Raw genomic sequence first — 20,671 nt, 5'->3', positions numbered from 1 at the left:
TACCATCAGAATCAGATTCTAAATGTAGAAACTAATGAGACGTTTGCATACTTTTAAAATGAAGTTACAAACGGAAAATGCAAAAATGACTTTATACAACCCCCGTTTCATGCTTTGTCTCTTCTCTTCTGTCCCTCGCTCTTGCTTTTTTTCTCTTCTTCTTCCGTTCTCGTTCTCTCTGTGTATCCTTTCCCCTTCCCCCTTCTAGTAGTTTCTGTAGCCTGCCTGGGATTTAAGATCCAGCGCTGCTCCTGAGGTAATGGTTTTTTAATCAAAGACAGATAATTATTAGTGATGTTCAAGGCTGAAAATCACGGATTCACCTTCCCTTGATTCTGTTGACTGTATTCCAAAAGGCGTAACTACTTTTGTCGGTACAGCTGGCAGGCATACGTTGAGGACTCACACAGAGATCTGTTCAGAGAAAATCAATTTTCAAGTTAGAATTGCCCACTGCAATTAAGATCTGTGCACTTTCCAACATTTCAGCCCGAGCTCGCCTGTTAAATCCAGCTAATCGTGCTCTCATTGTTTCGGGTTCTGATTTCATCTACTTGAGGAATGGAAAGGACGGAATGAGGGTGCCATCCCCCCGTCCAGCTTGTCAAACATATCTCTGTGGGGAGAATTATTGAGCCATTTGAGTTCTGTAACCAGGAAACGAGAAAGCTGAAATAACACTCTTGCTTCTAGAACACATGCTGAGTAGGCATTGGCTTGGGTGGAAAGCTCTCTTGTATCCCAAGGGCCTTACATGTCAAATAGAAAACGTAAGTCAAGGGCAATGGAACATAAAGTTGTGTGCTGTACCTGGTATTTGACAAATGGCTAAACATAAGTCAGATTAGTTAGGCTCACGGAGTACTGAGTGGGTGAAAAAGTGACAGCTTTCTTTCAAACATGATTTAGAATAACTGACCTCCAGTACTCAGTGGCTACGGATGAGACTCCCTTTAAGCAAACTTATTGTGTCAACAATTATAACCATGGAAAGCACAAGTTAAAAGGTCATTAACTCATTTTGCAGAAGGGTAATTTGCCCCAATTAAAAGAGGTGTCCATAAATCTCTTTAAATTATACACTCTTTTGGTAGAATTGCAATCATATTTGCATTTTTAATACGTTAGTTTTGTCTATTCTTTTTTTTTTTTTTTAGGAATCAATTTACTCACACTCTTAAGCGTAGACCCATTGCGTTAACTTTATGTGTACGTGCAGAAAGAATAGGATATAGTAGGAATGGAAAGTGGCAAATAAAGGCGTGGGTTCTCTCCAATCTCCTTAAGTCTGCTTATTCTTTTTTTTTTTTAGTTTATCATTTTGAGAGAGATATACACACACATGCACTCATTAGTGGAGGAGGGGCAGAGAGAGGAGAGAGAGTTCCACGCAGGCTCTGCTCTGCCAGCACAGAACCTATTGTGGAGCTTGAACCTGTGAGGCTGTGAGATCATGACCTGAGCCAAAATCAAGCGTCAGACCCTTAACCAACTGAGCCACCCAGTGCCCCAATCCTGTCATTTCTTTTAAATGTTTATTTATTTTTGGGAGAGAAAGAGACACAGTGTGAGCAGAGGGAGAGCAAGGAGAGAGGGACACACAGAATCCAAAGCAGGCTCCAGGCTCCAAGCTGTCAGCACAGAGCCCCTATGCGTGGCTTGAACCCACAGACTGCGAGATCATGACCTGAGCCATAGCCAGACACTTAACCAATTGAGCCACCCAGGCGCCCCACTGTTGTTCTTAATTCTCAATGATTTTGGTCTCCATTTGCCCTTGCGATTTGTGCTACCATTCACTATGACGTTGGTAGCAGCATTCACTCTGAAGAAAGAACAATTTGAAACATGTTGTAGACTCCCAAAGCTGTGAGAGGGATTTCAGGTTTCACAGGAGGGTGAACGAATCTTTGCTACAATCAGGTCTGGACTGGATAAGACGTGTTGGGTTCGAAGGGACCTAAGGAGACTCTCTCCCCCTAACTGCTGGCTTCTGAGCAGACGATCCTAAAAAGGAAGCTGTGTGCTATTTCAGAGACGTCTTCGTTGCAAGAGAATTTTTTACAAGGTGAACCTTTTTTGTACATGTTCAATAAATGACCCTTAAGATTAAGAGCAACTTAGATGAAGCTGAATTTAGGAAGTGTGTGCACGTAGAGAAGTTCTGACTTAGAATGGGTATCAATGGAGGCATGCTCAGTACTGCCTGTTCAACTTGAGAGTCCCTGCCATTAAGAGAGGGTAGTGATGGTGGATAATAGGGAGGGGCTCTGCTAGGGAACTGCATTCCGGGTGAACTTTAAAACGTCAGCAATGTCCTGCTGATGGAGACAAGGCACAGATGAGGCTTGAAGATGGGTAGTGGAGAAAGGAAGTAAGAGAGAGCTAACTTTCCATACATCAAGGTTATTGCTTACTATTAGTGAACTTGACAGAATGAGGGTGGTGCCAAGGGAGACAGACAGCCCGAAGGGGAGTTTTAGGGAAGGCGCTTGCAATATTCTAACATCATTTAAATTAGAGGCAAAAAGCCCCTCCTAGGGACATCTGATCCTTGTCTTATCAGTACAAGATTGTGTTTTATAGAATAGTCTTTTCCACTTTGCTCAGTATACTATAGTTTCACATGATGGGACTTCTGGCTGTTTCCCCTGGGAGGTTATTACAAAGTCTGAAGATATTTCTGTGTTACAATTGTGTTAAAAAGGCACATTTTGAGACCTGATTTTATTTATTGTAGAGCATTGCAAGCATTTATACTGCTACATGTGTGTTAAATATTAATGCATTTTTCCTACTCTACTGATACCTAAGCATCATGCGAATGTATAATTCTGGAAAAGCATTCAAGAGCTTCCTAGGAGCTGCCCTACTTCACACTTAAAAGACTGCCCTCTTGCAGAAGATCCATTAAAAAAAAATTAAAATGGTTACCCACTTTGTAACCCAGTGGCTCCCTAGAAATGAGTTTCTCTCCAAAAGTGGACAGATTTCTTGGATACACAGAAGTTAAGATGAGGGGCTGGCATAATTATCAGCCCTCGAGCTGTATGTGGGGACTAAGTGGCCTTACCTTAGTCAGCTGTAAGCAGAGGTAATATATTTTTCATCTCTTACTCTTCTTGTCAGCTGAGATACGGATACTGCCTTTCCCTGGTACCTCTCTGAACAAAGAATGATTTTAAACCCACCACTATTTTAGATCTTGGGAGTAGCCAGATCGATCCCTTTGCCCCATGTGAACGTGGGTATGGTGTGACTCAAATTTTATAGAATAAAGTTGACATGTGAGACAGAGGTCCACTTCTGCTTTTCCCATTGCTTCTTTTGATGACTTAATTTGACACGTTACAGCAAATTCACTGAGCATGGAAAGAAATGGCAGATGGATAGCTTCCCATAGTCCTCTGTAATAGGGTGAGAAGAAAGGAGGATGACTCTGATGAAATGGCCTTTCTCTAACCGTTTAGTATATTTTTGTTTTTACCATTGTTTTGTTCAAGGTGGCCCTGGAATCCACCTTGAACAAAATCGGAAAAGAATAGAAAGCATTCTAGAACATAAGCAAGCGACTGGTTTTGTAATCACCGCCATCGTCGTCGTGTTCCAAACGTTGTTTGAAAATTGAGTTAAAAAAGGAGACACACTTGTAACAGGCAGAGTTTTGGGGTTTTTGTTTCGTGTTGCGTTTTTGTTTGCTTGTTTGCTTTTGAGGAGGAGCCCCAGGTTGTTAGAGGAGTAGTGGCTAGCAGACTAGCTCCTCCATAGATAATAACTGCAAACTCTGAAGAGGAAACAAGCAGAAATTACTTGAAGGCGTTGGAGAGGGATCAACCATGGGCAGACTGAAGGTGACTTAACTGGGGAAAGGAAGGAACCAAACTGGGCGATACCTGTGTTTTCCCCCGAGAACACACCCCCATCCGAATGGCACAGTGTGGGTCGGCCTCACGGAGAGAGCTGCTACGATCAGGGTGTGGTGTTTGGAGTTGGGGGCATCCAAAGAGGCTAATGACTGATCATGCCTCTGAAATGAAGAAGCCACAGTGGTGGGAACCTCAAAATCTATATCAAATATTTGCTGATTCCTGGATTCTAAGGAGCCAGTGGACACAAACAGTTTTAAGATGAAAACAGATAAAACCGGGTGTCACCTGCTATTTACTGAAAGGGGAAGAGTTTGTGGTTTGTATTCTGCCCAAGCAGGGAGTAAATACCTGAGCCTTCCATTCAAACACAGAAGGAGCACACCCTAGTGATCAAGAGTATATATGAGAACTAAGGAATTTTCCAGAAGTCTAAGGGAATATCTAAACTGCCTCATGCTAATAAAGTATAAAGTTAAGGTTCCACAAACCCCAGCTGATTGGTTAGTAATTTTTTAACAGCCTATTAGGAGGGAGGAAAAAAAAGTCTTCATACAAGGGTAACAAAATCTAATTCCTTCCAATATAGTATCCATGATGTTCTATGAATAATAACAAGTTACTAGTCATATAAAGAAAGTGGAAAATGTCACTTATGGTGAAGGCAATAAGTTGTCAAGAGAAACCCACCTGAAAACATCCTTGTTGTTAGAATTAACAACAAAGACTTTAAAGTTGTTTTTACAAATACGTTCAAGGACTTAAGAGAAAAGGTGGTCATACTGAGAGAGTATAGATGGAGGTTTTAGAAGAAAAATGACAACTATCAAAGAAAGAGCCAAAGGGAAAAGATCCTATATAAAATGAAAACAAGTATTAGATGAGAAGGTTGTACAGAGAATAAGGAAATACTCATAAACTTGAAGGTATATCAACAGGAATTATCTAACCCGAAGAGCAAAGTAAAAACAAAACAACAAAAACTTCTCCACTAAAAAATTAAAAAAAAAAATAGAGCTTTGGTGAACTGTGAGGGGGAAAAAAAGCCCCAAAATTTGAACAAGATATTTAAATATCTAAGAGGCTCAGCAAACCCCAAGTAGGATAGATACAAAGGAAACCACAAAGTATCCTACCCCAAGTAGGATAGATACAAAGGAAACCACAGTTAGCTATATCATAGCCAAGCTACTGAAAAACATTGTGTTTCAAAATTCACTTTGGGTAAGGCTGCTATCTAATATGGAGTTGATTCTTAAGGAGCATTTCATCGTTACATTACTGTTACCAGCAGAACACAGGATGTGGGAAGAACCTGCTAGGTCTATGAACAAATAGACCAGAATTTGAATTCTGGCTCTGATGGTAAATGACAGAACCCGTGGAGAAAGGGGCACCCTATGTCACATTTCCTCATATGTGATATTGTCAGTAACCATAGTAACCGCATAAGGCTGTGTGACGCTTGGATGATATAATAGGAGGTGCACTCACTTAACATAAGGCCTCATGAAAAGCAGCCTGTAAATGCTCACCTCCTTCTTTTCTTTCTTCTCTCCAGGCATTTAGAGCGCCTTTGAGTATACACGATTCTGGCTATTCTGTGGCATATACATAAGGGTATATTTTATGAGAGTGAAAAACTAACTTTCTAATTCCAAATCAGAGGCCTCTGGTCATTTCACCTTGATTTTTTAAATATTTCATATAATGTTTCCAGTTGCAAGACATGTTTCCACTTTACAAGGGTTTGGAAGACAAACATGGAAAACACAGAACTCTGAAAATTTGCTGATCCGTATTTTTAAGCAACTCAGAAGGAAGGTGGTTCATGTTTGCTAATGTTTTCATTCTTATTTATGTGTCTGTGAGGTTTCAGGATCAAAGGCATCTCTGACGTATGTTTATAAGTATGTGCCTGTAGAGATAAAATTCACTTCCACGGGGGCACCTGGGTGGCTCAGTCGGTTGAGTGTCCAGCTTCGGCCCAGGTCATGATCTCGAGGTCTGTGAGTTCGAGCCCCGCGTCGGGCTCTATGTTGACATCTCAGAGCCTGGAGCCTGCTTCGGATTCTGTGTCTCCCTCCCTCTCTCTCTGCCCCTCCCCCGCTCATGCTCGCTCGCTCTCTCTTTCTCTCTCTCTGTCAAAAATAAATAAACATTAAAAAAAATTTACATCATGGGGCGCCTGGGTGGCTCGGTCGGTTAAGCGTCTGACTCCGGCTCAGGTCATGATCTTACGGTCTGTGAGTTCGAGCCCCGCGTCGGGCTCTGTGCTGACAGCTCAGAGCCTGGAGCCTGTTTCAGATTCTGTGTCTCCCTCTCTCTCTGCCCCTCCCCTGTTCATGCTCTGCCTCTCTGTGTCTCAAAAAGAAATAAATGTTAAAAAAAAAATTCACTTCCATGCCTTTCAGTACCACATGAATGATGGTGAGAACAGTAATTCTTGGGATTACGAATGGTGATCACTATGTTCATTTCTGTAGAGTTAATTGGTTTAGCTATGCCTGAAGCTTTGCAAGGAGATCTGGGAAGTACCTGAGACATTGCTTAGGCAATTTACATGTTAGTAAATAAGCTTGTGTCACTGGAAATATTTCTAAACTGATTAAGAAGTAAAGTAATCACTCTCAGCTATAAATTATCATTCCATCCTCTTAAAAATCTCACCTTTAAATTATTGAGATAACACTTTGGTGGGACTTGTTTTAGGGTTCTTTTTTTATAATTGACTAAAATGTATCAGCCTGTTTAAATATATGATCCCTTATTCCACTTCCGTTCCTCTGATATATAAAATACATTGATAATTTCCATTAACACAGAAATTGGTAAAAGTTATTAGCTTTTGCATTTAAAATTTTTTAACACCTGGCCTTAAAAAATGTCATCTTTCTTAATAATTATCACCCTATGCGTGAAAGTTAGATGTGACCTTTACAAGTTGTCATTAGGACCGAGGACAACTTATAGGTAACAAGAATTTTGCCATTGATTCCCCTACTGGAATATTGGGTATTCTACCAAATATTGGGTATGTCACAATTGCTGCTGTTTAGGTGACTTAGGCTTCTGTTTTTCTATTGCTGCTGTTTTGTATGGAGTTTTTCAATCTGGAAGTTTGTGGTAAAGTCAAACACACAGATGGCAATGCACTGTATGAAGGTACATCGATGTTTACCAGTGGTTACTATTCATAAGAATGGCTATTAATATTGGCAAAGGCTGGTTGCAAAGACCATGGGGAGTGTTGCTTATGGAACTCTAGTAGTGATTAAAGGCAGTAAATCCTTGGGAAGCAGTAAGCACTTTTTACTTGAATGGTTGACCATATTCGACCATTACATAACAAGGAAAAAAAAAAGCAATGCTGTTTTTGGTAGGGCCCCCACTGTCTTAAGGAAAGAGAAAAAACCTCTGATTTTCAAAATTCTATGCATTGGGTTGCCTGCTACCTATAGGATAGATTATATAAGAAAATAATATCAGGGTGTAACGGTATACATAATCATTCTGAATTAGGCAGTAAGCTGTATATTGTCAAAATAGCTATTGAAAAGTCAGCACAAGTTTGAGTGTTCTTTTTTAGTAACACCTTTGGTATTTCATTAATTTGACCAATGGTCACAATAACCCTGTGCCAGGAAGCTAGTCACTCATGGTGTAAGATAAATGGAATAAGGTCTCTGATATCAAAGAACTCTCCCCAGACTACCTTCAGGAATAATCAAATGTTCTTTATTTGGTTATTTTATCTCCTTAAAAAATATGAACTCTGGGAGAACAATATATTAATGGGTAAATTTTAACCAAATTCTGATGATATTCCAATAATATTAAAATGAAGTTCTGGGGGTGCCTGAGTGGTTCCGTCGGTTGGGTGTCTGACTCTTGATTTTGGCTCTGGTCATGATCCCAGGATTGTTGGATCTCTCTCTGTCTTCCTCTGCCCCTCCCCTGCTCGCACTCTTTCTCTCTCTCTATTTTTTTTTTTTTTGTTAATTTAATGAAACTCTGGTAAGCTACAACCAGGAACCCAAACTTTGTCTTTTCTAGAATATTTGATTATCATGTTTGTATCTTTTACCTGTGATCCTGACCTCTTTAAGGGACTGGGAATAAAGTCAAAAGCACAACTGAGTGCCTTGAAAAGATAATTTGCTTAACTGTGAGTTCTGATAGATTACTAAAATGGTAATAATTTGATGAAAGAGAAGTCCCCTTCCTCTCCCTCCCCCCCCCACTTTAAAATCTAAATTAGTTTTTTCATCCTTGAAACTGGACACAGTCCTCTGTTTACATTTCCACATTCCATGGACTAACATACTGTGAAATTTCAAGCCTAGCTGTCTTGGCTAATGAATATACAGTATGTTGAAAAAGTACGATTCTTAGCTTGGAAGACAGAAGCACAATTTTGTTAGCAATTCCTCCATATCAATATTTATTTAGCTCCATATATGTGTGTGTGTGTGTGTGTGTGTGTGTGTGTGTGTGTGTGTGTGTATTCCCCCTAGTGGTTTATATATATTAATGTTATTCTTATAAGTCAGCACAGCACAGTGAGAATCTTAGGCATTAAGTCATGGCTGAATCTGAATATTGCATTTCCCTTGATCAGATTTTAGTGATAGCCTTTCTTGTGGTTAAAGAATTCAGTTTAGCCTCTTACACACAGTCTAATCCAAGACTATGTTCTATCTCTTGTAATTATACCTGACCATTTCCAGGTACCAAAATCCTTAGATAAATAATTACCATGCTTTGGCTAATGTATTGATGCCTGAGTCTTGCTGATGGGATTTGAAACTCTACACAAATGATGAAAACCAATAGATTTGAGTGGGTCTTGGGGTCAGAAACTTAGTAACCCTCAGTGAATGTTCGGTGCTAATAACGTTTTCTGAGCTTCTCACAGGATTTCCATAAGACTTTCAAACTCTAAGGGACATAGAAGAATCAAGCAGCTCAGAATGCATTTACAGAGAAGAAGATGACAGGAAAAACCAACAAACAACAAAACAAATAGGCTGTTCAATGCCCCCCTTGTTTGGTAATGAGGAGCCCTGTTCTACCTGTCTTCTCTTTGGATAACTGGTTATTTTTCTGAACACTACCTTTTTTAATATGCCTCAGTCTAAAGTTAGGGGCAGGAATAGAATTCTCAAAGATGAAAGATCCATTCTTTTGAATCCTCTGAGGTTATAAGTAACCTGGAGAAGTGATAACATCAGCAGCCTCTATCCTCTATTTTGGAGGCACATTGGTTGTATGAGAAAGATCATCTGCATCCCTAACATTGACATCATCTCTGATGACGTTCTTTACCTAGAGTTTAAATAAATGAGCTTCGGAAAGTTGCCCCAGAATTTTCTTCATAGCCATGGTTCATTGGAAGTCGTGTATCTAGTGGCCATAGTTTTTTTTTTTTGTTTGTTTGTTTTTTGTTTTTTTGTTTTTTTGGGTTTTTCGTAGTGGCCATAGGTTTTATCAGGTACTCAAAGAAATTTATACCCCGCCTAAAAAAAACAGGGGCAATAAGCTCAGAACTCCCAATCTCACTAGAATTCAGATTTAATTATTCTCCCCCACTGAAGCATTTGGACAGACTCCTGGCAGGCCACAGTTACAACAAACGCATTCTTGCAAACAGGTTGAAACTCCTTTAGCTTCTAGTAGTTGGTGCATTTCGGCAACATTTGGCTCGCATTTTATTTTATTTTTTGGTGGGTAGGGAAAGGATGGGGGTTAAACCTCTTGTATACTGACAACATAAGTAACATCTTCTGGACCAGTGGGTTCCTGCAAAATAGACTTGATGAATCTCTGCTATCTGAGCTGTGATCTTTCGATTGGTTCGAATCCCTTGAAACTTAAGGAATTATTTACCATGTTCTACCCTGGTTTTTTTTCTAATAAACAAAGGAAGCCTTTAGTTCAAAGTTCAAGGAATCATGTTTCAATGAAATAAATTAAATCTCTCAAGAGAATGAGCATTGAAGGAGAAGAATGAAAAATTGATGACCTATTAACAGTTATAATTCTCCACCTTGAATTATTGACAGCATATGACATTATAACCTTACAAATTGCAATCTACAAACAGTGTAGAAAATATGACCTTTGCGTTACAACTGGTCTCACAAAGCCTTTGGCTTATTACAAACAGCTGCCACCAGCACATTTTCTTGTAGACTGCAGAAAAGAGGGGATGCGCATAACCGGAGAACTGGATGCTATTTAGAAAGAGCTCAGCAAGGCCACTTACAGGCAGAAGTGATGGATGGTGAGTGGCAGCAAACTTCTCAGCCAGGGTGAAGGTATTAGAAGTTTGCTTGTCATTGATTTACAGTCACCAAATAGAAAGAACTAATTAGCCGAAGTTGGTTGACTTAGCACTTTTTCTCCTCCACTTTTGAAACAGACAGGGACTTAGAATTCATAAGCAGGACAAAGTAGCTCCAGGGTATTTCCACCGGTCCTTCTACCAACAGTTGTTCTTGAGGATAGAATGCAGCTAAAACTTGGATATGAGATGTAGGTTGGTTTTTACTCTGTCACAAATGGTAGAATAAACGTTGAGACTTTTTTTATGTGGCTTTGGCGGGGGGGGAAGGTAAGTCACAGACACACAAGTAGTATATGTTTGTTCTGATATATTGCATTTGGATATTACCCACGGACATGGTTCATCATATTGACCCATCATCGTATCGGACTTGTTCTTTGTACTTTTTCCTCTTGATTCAGGGAACACCTTTGTTAGGTTTTTCAAACATCCCAATTGTATTTGTGGTAGAATACCCTCAGAATATTGGAAGTAGCCCTGAAGTCATGAGAAATGAGTTTTGTCACTGGTTCTGTCACCAACTGAGCGTCGACTTGGACAATTCACGTGACTTCTCTGGGCTTCAATTTCCCCTCATGATTTCAAACACAATTATTTAACGCTTGATGGTCTACTGTGTGTCAGTGCTTAACATAGAATATTTCAGTTAATCCTCATAATAATGCTCTGAGATCCTCTGAGGAGCTGAAATTATTCCACACTTCCCTGATGAAGAAATTGGAGCGGACAGAAGTTAGGTCACCTCCCATGAGAAAGTGGGAGAACCAGGGCACCATCCTGGCAGTTCCAAAACTCAGACGTTGATATCAGAGCTCACAAACTCACATGAATGCTAGCACCACGTGAGTGGTGTCGGTGAGTAATAGCAAGGAGTTTGCTCCAGTGAAAGGCGAGCCCATGTTTCGTAAGGGGGAGTCAACTGCTGTATCCTGCTGGCTACTTATGCTTTGTGGGGATATGAACCTGATACTGCTAGTTTTTCTGATATTTTTCAAAGAGAAGTGAGAATTCCAATTCTGTGTATAAATTCCTGGTTTTTAAATGCTGGCAATTTGATCCACTTTGTTTTTAAATCTGGCTGATGGCCAGTATTGTGTAGGGCAAACAAACCATGATTTGGGGCTGCTGTGGTTTGACCATCATCAGTGTAATGATCTACGACTTAAACACTGCCTCCCCTGCTACATTATAAAATGGCAAATTAGGACTAAGTCATCTCTAGGTGCCTCCTAGCGTAAAAATTCTGTATACTTCTTTGATTATCTCAAGCCTCTAGTTTCTATATATGCGTCTTTTCAAATTGCTGTCTTCCAAACTTTTTAGGAGAGCTTCTCCCAGATGCTTAACATAGTAGACCCTGTCCTGTCAAAGATGTCTCTAGTCCTCTTTTTTTCAAAACTTTAAAGAGTAACCCCCTTAGATTATTCCTTGTTCTTTTTCCTACAACATCCAGGGACTCCCCCCTTCCCCCCAGCACCCCGTAATCTCTCTTCCTTTTGTTCTCTTCTTTCCATTTTTATTCCTAGCACCCTGGTACAAGCCTCCAAATTTTTGCACCAGCACGTTTAAATAGACTCTTAAATGTCTCCTTAACTTTCAGACACTTACTGCTCTAATCCAGGGTTTAGCAAACTAAAGTCTTAGGGCCAAATATGGCTCATCACCTGGTTTTGTAAAATGGTTTTGGAACACAGCCACACCCTTTTGTAGACAAATTGTCTATGGTTTGCTTCCATGATACAGCTGTGGAATTGAGTAGTTGTGACACACATGTTGTGGTTCGCAAGCCTAAAATATTTACTATCCTGTTCTTTAGGAAAAAGTTTGGTAGTACCTGCTGATCCATTGCTTACATAGGTGTCAGATTTAAAATACATCTTTGCATCTTCAGTGTTGCGTGCGTCACCTCTGGGCTCAGAATCTTAAATTGTGCTCCATATTTCACCATGTACACACACAAGAAGAGTTCTAGAGATTTCTCAACCTAGCATTAGAGACCACCCAAAAATTACCTCAGTGTGTCTTTACAACCATCTTTTTCAAGCATCACTGTAATCTGTGATCAGGCTGGTTTAAATGATGAACCACAAATATGCCGTGCTCACCCGAACTCTGAACTTGTGAGAAGGTGCTGCCAGCGGCATAATTTGCAGCCCATCATTCTTCGAACTGTGGTATTCAACGGGCACTTAGTTCTAACCCAGCTAATTGGTATTGAGAATCTACCGCGCATCAGGGATGGCAGTTGGCTTGCACGTATAAATAATTTCATTCGTTGTAAATTGACTCACATTTTTACCCAGACGCGTCTGCACATTGTGTAATTATTCATTGTCCACCTACCAGGGGTTCTTTTGTGTCCTATTCCATCCTAGCACAAGAAATTATACTTAAAAATTCAACAACTAGATGACAACCTGATGGAAGAGACAGGTAAAAAGCAATGACAGTGGTGTGCCTCAGCCATAGTAGAAACGCGCTACGCTAAAGAATCGCAGGTGAAGCTACACAGAGAGCCTGGGATGGCTTCACGGAGGAGATGGCATCTGAGCTGGGTACTGGAAACTGAGAAAGCCCCAGAAGCCTGAAAATCCATGGTGGTTCAAAGAATAGCAGGGAGGCCAGGAAGGCAGGGTGGCAAGGAGAAGTGGCACCAGATAAAACTGGAAAGAGAGCGGGTGCTATATAGAATGGACCTTCGATGTCCTGTGGAAGAAGAGGGGATTAATTTAATCCTGTTGGGGCAGGCAGACCTTGAGTGTTTCTAAATAAGAGACTGATAATCAGATTCTGCCTAGATCATAAATTCCTGGGTGGCAGAAATTACATTTTATACCCCTTTGTCCCCCATAGGGTCTATTGGCTCTCTCTTGAACACAGTGAACATTCAATAAAGAGTTGTTCATTGATTAGTTTCTTCCTGAGGGTGAAACATTTTTGTGTTGGCTGGTAGCCAACAACATTTTGAGTTTTGTCTGAGCTTGATAAAATGCTGACACCAAGATAGTTAAAAAAGGGGGGGAAGAGGCAAATATCATTAAGTTGACAAGAAGCATCAAATTCATGACATTTCTCTGTGCCTATCATCTTCACCCCAGTGGCCAGAAGTGTTGTTTTCAGCTTTCAGCAAATTTTTGACAAAATTGAAACTACCTAAAAGAGGCCAAAAATTTATTCTTTCTTGAACCACTCATGGCCGGGCTGGGGAATATCGGTTTTCTAAATTCCTTGAGGGTGACATGTTATTAATTATTACTATTTAAGCCAGAGGGAAAGGAGATGAAGTTCATGGGATGGAAGGCTTCTGCTCTCCCTCTGGGTGTGTAAACGGTGAGCCCTCAGCCCTCTGCACCGTGAGTGACAGGAATTATCAGCCTGTACTCATTGTCACCAGTTGCAAGAAATAACGCAGGGCTGTAGGCGTCTCAGCTTTAAATGTCAGACCTCAGGTCATTATGTTCGTGACGTTGATTTTTTTTTTTTTCTCAAAGAAAAGACATTTCAAAAATTTGTAACCCGAGCTAGTTTAGCCCTGTGGGAACTGTTTCACTTCTTTCCCCAACCCAAACTAGAGTTATGATTTCATTCTGAGAACTTCATAAAGTTGGGGCGATAGGGCAGTTCCACTTTCCGATTTGACTGAGAACCAGAGCCATTCTTTTTTTTTTTTAAGTTTATTTATTTATTTTGAGAGAGAAAGTGCTTGTGTGAGTGGGGGAGGACCAGAGAGAAAGGGAGAGAGGGAGAATCCCAAGAGGGCTCTGTGCCCGATGTGGGGCTCAATCGCACAAACCACGAGATTGTGACCTGAGCCAAAATCAAGAGCCGGACGCTCACCTGAATGGAGCCACCCAGACACCCCAAACTGGAGTCACTCTTGTGACCCGAACCAGTTTCCTTTGCTGTGGTTCCAGTGCAGACAAACTTGGTAATTAGTAAGACCGGTAAAGAACAGCCTCAGTAGCCTTGCCTCACTACTAACCCTGGTTTCAGATTCTGGTGTTTGAGGCCAACTTATCTTGGAGGCACAGCATCTCCCAAGGGTCCGTGGTCATCCTGCATCCCTGCTGATCCTTCCATAAGCCTTTTGTCACTCCTCCCTTCTCTCATTTCCTTCTCCTGCCTCCCTGAGCCCTACCACATCCAAACACACCCTCTCCATCCAGAGGGCATGTGCACATCAGGCTTGCACTCCTCTGGTCCCACGTGATTTGCAGCCCCCTTGGCTGGACAAGCTCTGGATACAGTGTAACCGCCTCTGAGAAGAGTGTTCAGATTCCCATCGTCCTACCAGGCAAATCCTCAGAGTGTTTTGTATGCACCCCTATCTTAATGCTTATCACACTGTACTTATAAAGGGGTTTGAAGCCCCCACCCCTCAAATAGTGATCAACTCAAGGGCATAGAACTCATTGCTTTTTATATCCATAGTGTATGCCAGACTCTTAAGTTCTGTTCTTGGCCCACAGTTGTTGCATGAAAAAGATAGTAATAGCTCTGACGTAATAATAAGTGACACCCTCCTAGTCATGGCATCAGATGCATTAGCAGAAGTAGGTACTCATTTAAACCTTGCGAATAAAGGGAAGGGTCTCCTTACTGAATCTCACTCAAACACAGCCCCCTTCAGATCCAAATGAAATCCCAAGCAAAATGCAAGGACATCACCTTTATCTTTATTGCACTTGCCTCCCCGCCAGGCACTGCCATTCAATAATTCTGCCAAGTGGTATCTTTTCCTCACGACAGAGTGCTAAACAGTGATTTATTGCTTGAATACACATTGCTTTCATGGAAGTGATTTGTTTAAAACAACAGTAAAGCACTAAATAAATTATTCATTCCATGCTAATTCTTCACTTTTATGTGCTGTAGTAAGCGTCAAAATAAGCAGCCTGTGGGGCATTTTATTTTTGCCACATTAATCTTGGACAATTTAAAGGAAAAAAAAATAGGAGGAAATCTAAAGAAGAGGTTCCATTTTCAAGAAAATGTTTTTTTGCTTTTTTTTTTTTTTCTTCTAGCCCCCCCTGCAGCAGCCAGGCAGTGAGTTCTGGTAGATGGGCTTCCCCTTCCCCCACGACTGGACCCAGAGAGGCCCTCACCCTCCTGTTCAGCTCTGTGAACAGCACGCCTCCTCTTCTCCACACAGGGCCATTCGCTGTGGCCCATTCCCTGTCACAGGGCCAGACACTGATTCTTTCCTGGGAGATTTGCATTTCCTAGGGCAGACAGGGTGTGAGGTTTCTATATTTCACGAGTGTCTTGATATAGGATTAAAGGATTAAAAATTGAGAGGAGCAGCAGTGACATACTTACACATTTTTGCAACTGATTTCCCACATGGAATAGAGATACCTTTTTTTTTTTTTTTTTTTTCTAGTCTTATCTTTCTTTACTGAAGCCTTGTTTCTTGTGTTTGCAGTGGGGTCATTTGAGTGACTTTCAGGATTCTTCATTAGCAGAGGGGGATATAGACAGTCTTGTTGTAGATTCTTGAGAAGTTTCTCTCCTCTTTTCTGAACATGACCCTTCCATGTTTTGTACCTGCTGGGGGATGAGGAAAGTTGTGGCTCTCTGGCCTGTGGCGTCCACAGAGGTCTCAGCAAGAGAGACGCAAAGATTGATCCCTCAGCTCAGGACGGTAGAAAAACGAACTCAGCCCATCCTTCAAGCCTTTGCTCCAGATCAGAAGCCAAGAAGATCTAAGCTTACATATGTGTGACCCAAGCCCCAGGCCATCCCATCTCATGTGTAAGAATAGCAAATACTATCCTCCAGCATTGTAAAATGAATTAAATGACATACTGTGTGTAAAGCACCCGGCTTGTAAGAACTTGAAAAGATCCCATTTGTATCCAGCTAGGGATTGCTCCTTTCTCTTTGTTCCCACAGTACTTAGTATCTACAACACTCAGCTCTGTGAGTCTCCCCTTAGCTGTTATGTGCAGTGAGGGGAGGTATTTGTTTTCTCTGTTTGTATCCTCAGTAGCACTTAGAAGAACAATTATGAATTGTGGTAGACCTAGAAAAACAGTTGAATAGATGATAGATAGATAGATAGATAGACAGATAGGTAGACAGACAGAGTTTAGCATCAGGCTGATTAAAAGCAAGAAGTATACTCTTTGAAACTTTCTGAATCTCTTGTCTTTCCCTCTCCAAAGAGGCCATGCAGCATGGTGGTTAAGCACCTGAGCTCTGGTCTAAGTTTATTTGAGTTCAGATACCAGCTTCCCACTTATGTTCTAGCTGATGTTGGGCAAATTCCTTAAATTCTGCCATCTGAAAATGGCAAACAAACAAATAAACAAACGCAAGCATTGGCTTTATAGGATAGTTAAGAATGTATATAGATTATATTATTTAAAATGCTTAGCACAATGACAATTTTTTTAAAGTACTCCCTAAAGTAAACTGGTGATAACAATCCAGTTAGAAATGGAATTCTAATTTTATTAATCTTATTCAATAGGAAAAGGGAGGGAGGAAGAGTTCACTTGACTAAGCTCATACAAGGAATTAAAATTGGCTCTGTAACCAGAATCCAGCCCTCTCATCTTCTAACTTTAGGTCTCCAACCTGCCACCATACTTGATTTGGCTTTGTCCCATTGTACAGAGGATGCAGTTTTGAGTGCCCTTTAGGAAATAGTTGAAAAACCTGGAATTTAGATTCTGATTCCAACTACGTACCCTGATGTTCTTGTACTTATACAGGGCTCCCCATTTCTAGATAGAAGAAATTCACACAAGGGGAAGTAGATCTCTTCAGTTCCTGGCCAGCTTTTGGGTATCTTGCATGAAAGCTTACACTTTTGAATGATAGCACAGAAAAAAATCAGTAAACCTTTGGATTGCTTCCTAGGCATATTTTATAACTACCCAGCCCTCCCAAAAGAGATACACAACATTGAATTATCTGTAGCATTTAATCCTTTAATCAGCCTAAACTTTCAAGAGGAAATCCAGTGTTTGGAATGTCATCCATAAGATAACAATTTCAGGAAATAGCATTGCCCTTGTGTTACAGTTACTCAGATTTTTTTTTTTATCCTGCTTTTCTAGATGCTTGCTACAATAATTGCTCACGTAACTGGAACGTGTTGTTTATGCCTGGAAAAGTCCATTACCAATATAACTACAGTCAGTCAGTCAGTCAGTCAGTCAGACCACTAACAAATATTGAAGTTCTTTAGGTCAGGCAGGAGAACATTACGTCTGGGTTCACATGCAGTTGTGAGCATAAAGGACCATTGGAAGCGTAGTGACTGGAATGTGCGTGTAGGAACCATGTTCTACTTTATGAAATTTAAACTTTAAGATCAATGGGAGGCCACACAGATATTCCAGAGAGTGGGGAAAAAACGACATTGCTCTTTAAAAAAAAAAAAATAATAAGGTTACAGTGGTAGCAGGGCAGAGGGTGGCTTGAGGGAACTGAGGTGAGAGGGTGGTGGCATTGTTAGAGGCACTGGAGCAGGCCAGAGCAGTGAGGGGGGTTAACGATAGAGGCGGTTAGGGCTTAGTGACTGATGAGGTTTGGGGAGAAAACATGGGGGTCGAGTGAAGGCAGGCTCAGAGCTCTAGCTTGAGCAACGACAGTAGCATTTACTAAGCCTGGCAGCACCAATAGCGTAGATGGAGGTGCTCGACAGTGGATGGTATTACAATGGGAAGAGACCTTACAAATGGGTAGTGTAGCCATGGAGGAGACTGAAGCCCTCAGTGTCAGAGTTCAGGCTTACGTCCATGTGTCCGGGTTCACAGCCCAGGACCACTGAAACGATAGTTGCTTCGAAAAGGTCTAATGAGCATCTCATGTGGAATCCCATGCAAAGGTGGCCAATAAGTGAAGCCAATGAAGGTCAAGAATGAGAGTCTTCACAGGCATGGGCTCCTTTGCAGGCTGGGTGTTTGCGGGGGAAGCTTCGATTGTTTCAGGCACGGAGGGAAAGCTAGGGTGCAATCAGAAAACAGTAAACAGTTCTCTTTTCTCATTTCTGCCAAAATTGCCTAAAGGTATCTCAGAAAAAAAAAAGTGTGCAGATTTTTAAGGCACTGGCAATTTGCTGTGATCTAATTTGTCATTCTAATAAGTGCTGTCTGGTAAATCTCGTTTTATTCATAATTTTGTATTCTGTTTCTTGAAGAGAGGCCCTCAAATTGTAGGACTGTCATCCCCACAAAACCGTGTCTAGGCCTGATCCTACTAGTCACATTCCTCAGTTGACTTTTCTTTTTCTTTTTAATGTTTATTTTTTGAGAGAGAGAGAGGGAGGGAGGAAGGCGCAGAGAGAGAGAGAGAGAATGAGCAGAGGAGGGGCAGAGAGAGAGGTAGACACAGAATCTGAAGCAGGCTCCAGGCTGTGAGCTGTCAGCACAGAGCCTGATGCGGGGTTCAGACTCATGAACTGTGAGATCATGATCTGGGCCGAAGCTGGACGCTTAACCTACTGAGCCACCCAGATGCCTCCCTCAGTTGACTTCTTGTAACTCTCCCCCATGTCAGAACTGGCCCCCTCCAGTCCTTCTGTTCATAGGAGCTCCTGCTCCTATAACCGAGTCAGCATATGGCATGCTAAGATTATTCCTGACTCTGAGAAGCTCCTGATTAAGAACAGATTCTTCTAAAAGTATAACCTCCACCATTTGTCAGACAAGGTGGTTAGAGTTACATGATCTTTGCAGTCCTTCCTAATTTTGTCATCAGTTTCCTTTAAAAGAGTGACAAAATGCTAAATATTTAGTCATCCAGATGCCACTGGAGAGGATTAGAACTGGAATCCTATGGAAGCATTTTGGTTCTGTGATTAAATTATAAGAAATGCATGAGAATCACTTAACTTCCATAGGTTTTTTTTCTTCCAACAGAACACTTTATTACTTATTAATAAGTTTTACTTGGGATTTCCAGATGCTATTTAAATTTCACTTTCAAGCCAGCTTTTTTAAGTTTTGAATTTCCTCTCAGGCAAATTGTGTCCCATGACACCTTAGCACTCAGACAAGGCAAACAAAAGATCTATTAATAAAGGTCAGTTGTTATTGATTATTTATTTATTTTATAAAAGACAGTAAAATGTTTCTCTTCCTCCCTGGTTCACCTTAAGACTTCCCCATGGTAAAGGAAAATATTTGAACTTACCGTGTTAACTATCTCTGATTTTTTGTTCTTACTGCTTTTGTTAGTTTCACTGAATGGTAAAGGAGAAGAGAAAATGAAAAAAAAATACAGCCTGTATTCTCATTTTTTAATTTCATTTTTCTTGAGGTTCCTCTTCTGACACTTGGATCACCATAAGATGCATGTCTCTATTTATTAGCTTCCTGTTAGTATGTTATGTTAACCTTGAAAAATAATATTTTAAAAAATTGAGTTAACCTCTTCAGACCCATGAATAACAACATAAAAACCAAGATGCAAAAGTGGAAAAGGAATGACTTGGGTCATTTCTTTGTATTGAAGCTTAATATCAGGAAGCATAAGAACAGAAGGGCCCCTCATCATTAACACACAGTTTGCTGCTTAATGGTGTGTTCATCTCGTGTGTGGGTTCTCACATAGGAAGAGTTTAATATTTAGATAGTGTCTCTAATTCAAACAGAGAATGATTTGAGAGCTTGGAGGTTTGTATTCCTCAGATCAGTGTATCAGGGATGTTAAAAGGGAACTTCTCCATTCCTCACCTCCCTTCTCTCTCTCCTGACAAACTCAGGTTTTTTCCACTTTTACTGAAACATAGGGGTTTCCTCTCTTTCTTTTCTAGATTTCTAGAAAGAAGATACTGAAAGAAATGTCTTCTTACTGTTTTATAACTCCTTATTTGTGCCAAATGACATAATTCAAATAGGGATTAAGTCAAAGGAGGATGGTCTGTTCATTCCTTTCTAAAAATAATGGAGGGGAATGAGGAGATCATGGTAAATACTTTGTTTCTTTAAGAAACATTTGGCTTGCATGGGTTATCCTATGTGTTTTCCTTGAACTGTGTCTCTCCAAACTATCCACTGAATTAATTCCCTGCTTCTGTTCCCCCATTCCCTAGCCCCATTTATGTTCATGTCTTGAAGCTCTGCCTGTAGGTCTTTCCAGGTCTGTTTAATTTTTCTATTTTACTCTCCCTATATAAAGAGGGCTTGGCTTGAATATGCATTTTCTCATATATTGTACACTTTATCTTGGTACTCTTTGAGGATTACACTGGTACTGGTATCATGCTTTTTTCTAGGGGAAAAAAAAAAGAAGATCATTTAATTTAGTATCTCTCTAGTTCCCCTGGTGTTAATGCAGATGACTAAAATAGAGTATAATTTAGAGCAGAATAATTTAAATAGAGGAAGGAGACTATGAAATGGTTAACATTATCCACTAGATATGGATATATGCTTTGGGAATTATCCTCTTTTTTTTGTAAGAGACAGAGAGAAAGGGGAGAGGGGAAGACAGAGAGAGA

At 40.6% G+C, this 20,671-nt stretch overlaps 1 protein-coding gene across 4 annotated transcripts in view; it reads left to right on the top strand.

The window, feature by feature from the left end:
- Positions 1–20,671, top strand: part of SORCS1 (sortilin related VPS10 domain containing receptor 1) — a 505,682-nt gene that overhangs the window by 154,963 nt on the left and 330,048 nt on the right. The window lies entirely within an intron of this gene.

This window comes from Lynx rufus, unplaced genomic scaffold (assembly GCF_022079265.1).
Source record: "Lynx rufus isolate CCGP_SWC_20201006 ecotype Redwood Valley unplaced genomic scaffold, mLynRuf1.p SCAF_11, whole genome shotgun sequence".
Classification (NCBI taxonomy): Eukaryota; Metazoa; Chordata; class Mammalia; order Carnivora; family Felidae; genus Lynx; species Lynx rufus.
Note: the sequence above shows the minus strand (reverse complement) of the source record. Positions and strands in the feature narration are given on the sequence as shown.